Source organism: Engraulis encrasicolus, chromosome 4 (assembly GCF_034702125.1).
Source record: "Engraulis encrasicolus isolate BLACKSEA-1 chromosome 4, IST_EnEncr_1.0, whole genome shotgun sequence".
NCBI lineage: Eukaryota > Metazoa > Chordata > Actinopteri > Clupeiformes > Engraulidae > Engraulis > Engraulis encrasicolus.
This window is the reverse complement of record NC_085860.1, coordinates 52754287-52759286: the sequence shown is the minus strand read 5'-3', so window position 1 is coordinate 52759286 and position 5000 is coordinate 52754287. Positions and strand designations below refer to the sequence as shown.

Below are 5000 nucleotides of genomic sequence, written 5' to 3'. Positions count from 1 at the left end.
GCTGTGATTTACAGCCCTAATCCAGAGTGAGAGCAAGAGCCAGGCTGGGGGGCGGGGGGTGAGGGCTGGTGGGTGATAAAGCTGTAGATGAGGTGGTGTTGGGTTGGAGCGGGCAGGAGTGGGGAAGGGCAGGGGTGTTGCTGGCTGGGGGGGCTTTCGCTGGGTGGTGGGAGTGTAAGTAAGCACTGAGCCCTGCCAGCTAGCCTGTCTGCATGTCAGTTGTGCAAGCTCAGCTTTTCTCCGCTACCACCCCCATCCCCCATCCCCCACCACCTTATCCCCACTTCACCCAAACCCATCACGCCTCACCTCTCCCGCCTGCCGCCTCCCACACTGCCCCCCGCGGGGAAACCCCTGCATCAGCGGCTCAGAAACCCCGACCGCCTGGATGAGCCGATGTAACTATATGCACCACAGCAGCAGCAATAGCAGCAGCAGCAATAGCAACACAGAGAGGAGGCTGTGTTGCCTTATCGGGCTGTTTCCCGCCCAATTGGGCTGCTTGGAATGGCTGTCTGTGGGTAAAAATGGCATTTTGCAGGAAAACCTGCCCAATTTTGCCCATTGAAATCAACAGAACTGGGCAGGATTTAGTGCTTCCAGGCGGGGGTTTTGAGCAGTTTTTGGGCTGGAAATAGTCAGCCTCATCTGGCAACCCTGAGGGGAGGGACACCCATCGCCTGTGCATTTCCAGCAGCACACAATACCCGTCAACTTTGAGCTTAAAAAAAAATGGGATAATTCCCAGATTTAATGTAAAAAGAATCTGGACATTTTCAGTAGGTCAAATACACACTGACAGCACAGCAGCGACATGTTGGGCGGGGAACTCTACGCGGCTTTTGTCACTGACAGCATAGAACCCACCATCTCATCTAATCATCTCTGTCCTGTGCTTTCCAGGTGGGATTCAGCAGCGTTTTAGCTCTTTTAGTCTCAGCTTGCTCTGTTCGAGAGACCAGAGCCGGTGCATTGGACTTGCTCTTCCTTCCACCTGCTGTGGTGTGTGAGCAGCATTCTCTTTTTTTTACAGTATGCATCCTCTCACCCTCCTCTGACCACTGACCTCTCTCCGAGTAGCTGATGTGTGATGCGCAGAAAATGTGTTAAAAAAAAAAAAAAGCCTGCAAGGTACCAGTCCATAGTCATGCTGTGGAGCTGTTGTGATGTGTGAGCAGCATTTTCTTTATACAGTAAAAGCATACTTACACTCAGACTCGCTCTGACTGAACACCCTCTGACAAGGTGGAGTGCGGGGAGTACAGCACGTGTCAAAATGGCTGCAAGGCACTGCTCAAGTCAGGTGCATGCATGCTACAGCAAGGGATGTCTGGCGGTGACGGATAAGGTGTGTGAGGTGGAAGGCTAGTAGTAACTGAGTCAGGTTCAGTATGTGTGGTTATTTACATGCAAACGAGAGGACAAAACCAATGCATTTTCAAAAATTAAGTTTGAACTCTGGTTCAAACAGGTTTTAAAAAATATCCCATTTCAGGGGCTAAAACACATTGCATTTACACAGTAACGGATAAACAAATATGTGTAATATGTGTAATATGTGAAATATCAGCATACGTATAAGCAAGACCTTGTGAGTGAGACAGGTTGGCTCCAGTATGTGTGGTAAGGGATGAGGCGGGGTGGAAATTCTATGAAAACACTAATATATTATTACCTGCTGTTGGAAGGTGTGAGTCTAACGAAGCCAAGTGGCGTTTCCCAGCTGGGACCAGTTCATCCCCAGGGGAGGTGAGGGCTGCGCACACACGCACGCACGCACGCACGCACACACATACTCATATGTGCACATGCACACGCACAGAAAACAACTCAGCACTGCCACCTCAAAGGGCAGACGGACCGGGTGGCTTTGTCTGTCATCAAGAAGAGGGGGACCAATCGGCCACATCTGTCGTTACCTCAAGGTATAAATAAATTATCCTCACTTCCTTCTACTGCTAGCTGGGTGGTCAGGTCATTACCTCAGGGATAAATACATCATCTCTACTTAACTTAACATGTTAAAAATGTTCAATATCCAATATCTTATTATGCCATATTAAGCTTCAAGGTAGATACAGGTACTCCACTACATCATAACTACATGGCCACAACATTACGGAGAGCCTTGAGGAAAAGATTAAGATTTGGTCATTACCATTGCACTGACCGACAACACACTTATAAGAGGCTCTGCATGAAAGGGTTAGCATTGCGGTAACACAACACTATTATGCCTTGTTCACACCAGTAGCGACCACTGCGAACGGAGCGACGGAAGTAATTATTTGTCTGTGGCGGGTGCGCGACCAGCGCTACCAGAGCGAATTCGCCAGGGGCGAAGCGAACTGAGCGACCAGAGCGAATTTTAACGATTAAAGTCAAGCTAATCTCATGGCAATGAGCTATGACACTGTTTGTCGAAAACCAATTGGAATGTTCACCGCGTGAACTCCGAGTGTCCGAGGCTGTTAAGCCAGAGCCGTTATTTGATTAGCTAAATCAAACATGTCAATGCCGCGTCCAGAGTGAATACAGCGAATTCAAGGCGAAAATTCTTCTGCTACCTCCGCTGCCAGGCAGCGTAGTTCGCTCTTGGTCTGAATGCGACATTAGCCATCACAAAGAGAGGCTGAGGCAAGAGTCTTAACATCCTGAAAAGACTCTTTGTGCAAGCTTTGCAAGTCAAATGTTTTAATATCACAATAGGAGAAAACAGCAAAAGTCAAAGACTCTAGGGTCTAGGCTCTCACAGTGTGACTGGCAAGACAGCAAGTTCTCAAGGAGAGGTAATTCACCTGGAGACGAGCAGAATTTAGGATAGTCAAAAAGATGAGGCGCACACAAGGCTTGCAGTTTCAAAAAGTGTATTGTGGCCGACAAATTAACAAAAGAAGTCAACGGAAAATATCTGGAGCTACAAACGTCTCCAGTGATGAATAATGGACTAGGTCCGAAACGTTTGTAGCTCCAGATCTTTTCCGTTGACTTCTTTTGTTAATTTGTCGACCACAATACACTTTTTGTACCTGCAAGCCTTGTGTGCACCTCATCTTTTTGACTGTCCTAGTATCACTATTTTTGGTGAGCAGTCGCACCAAGCAACAAGCGATCCCAAGTTAAGGCGCAGACGCCAACTGTCTTTGTTTCCTGACTAGCAGAATTTAGCCATGACTGATAACAGAAAACATGGATCAGCTAACCACTCCTGTTGCTAATCTTATGCACATCCACTACGGCAGATTTATGTTTATTTATTTTCTTTTTATTGCACATTACATCAGATCATGCCATCTGAAATTTGGCATTGGCAAATAATTGAATACACAAACCAACACACCTCTCAGATGTCTGCTCATATTTATATTCACGGCACATGCAATATTTATTTACTTAGATGAAATGTATTACATAGACGCACGCAAAACATGCAATCTGCTATTTGGCAAATAACAGAATACATCATGGATCAGAACATGTTATGTCTATGTTTCTACTCGAATGCTCATTCCCTGTACATGTTTATTTAAATTTAATTTATCACATCAGATTAGAAACATGCAAAAGGAGTAATCCGCAACAATGCCAAAATATGCAAATCTACTGTGTATTGATTGCTGATGCATGTTTACTTAAATAAAACTCTTGATGCATCATATCCGTCTCTAGGGGCTACGGCCTCTCTCTTGTCAGTATTCTACCCTTGCCAGTTAAAGTCCTACAATGAAAGCCAATGCAATTAGGATAAGCACTGATGTATTGACAATATAGTATTGACCAAGCGGATGAGGTTTAGCGGGCGGGAACTGCCTATTGTTTGAGAATGATTGGCCACCGTGTTTGGAGAAGGAAGACTGTCACTAAGAAACACTGGTGAACTGTATCCAAAGCACTCTCCTTTGAGTCAAGGTAGTTGAAGTACTAAAAACCCTTTATTTTACATCGGGGTAAACATGTTAAAAACGCTGACCGGTTTCAGCCTTCTGGCCTTCATCAGGGCGTGGTTAGAGACCACTCTCTAACTCTAACCACGCCCTGATGAAGGCCAGATGGCTGAAACCGGTCGGCGTTTTTAACATGTTTACCCCGATGTAAAATAAAGGGTTTTTAATACTTCAACTACCTTGACTCAAAGGAGAGTGCTTTGGATACAGTTCATAAGTCTGTCAAGCCCTAAAAGGAATAACCAGATGCACCCCTTCAACCTGGACAAAGGACTATAGAGCGCTCGCTATTCTTTCCTTTTGCAATTGAAGAAACACTGGTATACAGGGAACAAAAACACAGAAATGCAACGGGTTGAGCAAGATTAAACTGCATGGGAAGGGGGAAACACACATGGGAAAGGGGGATAGACAAACTGACCACAAAAAAGAAATGAATGAGGGTGACAAAACTGCACACCACAGGAAAACCCTAGTCGTGGTCAACACACACACACAAGCACGCACAAAAACGCACCCACACTGCACGCACGCACGCACGCACGCATGTGCACTCAGACACAGACATACACACACAAACACACGGATGGATAGATGCATGGACACAGCTACTTGCAAAAGACTTGCTGATGAATGTATGAATACCAGAGAGACCCATGCTTCAATCTGATGTCAATTAAAATGGACGACTATTCCTCACAACACATAGTGACACCAGGAATTTCTTCAAAACAATGCCATTGGAAAACACACAGAATACCAAAGTAGATTGTTTTGGGCTACAAAATTATGTGCCAGGCATACAAATAATGACGATACAAACACAACACAACAAATGTTGTGCGACGACAGAGAGAGAGAAAGAGAGAAAGGGAGCGAGCAGGTTGAGACAGCAAAACGAACAGGGGGAGAATAACACAGTAACAGACAGACAGACAGAGAAGGAAAATAAGAGACATTGAGACAAAAAATGAGAGAGAGACAGAATGATAGGTGTATGTGTATGTATGCGTGTGTGTGTGTGTGCGTGTGTACTGTAGACTCAGGACAACCAGT

General features: G+C 45.5%; 1 protein-coding gene across 1 annotated transcript in view; it reads right to left on the bottom strand.

The window, feature by feature from the left end:
* tln2b (talin 2b) overlaps positions 1-5000 on the bottom strand; it is a 351125-nt gene that overhangs the window by 199434 nt on the left and 146691 nt on the right. The gene's annotated exons all lie outside the window — the stretch shown is intronic.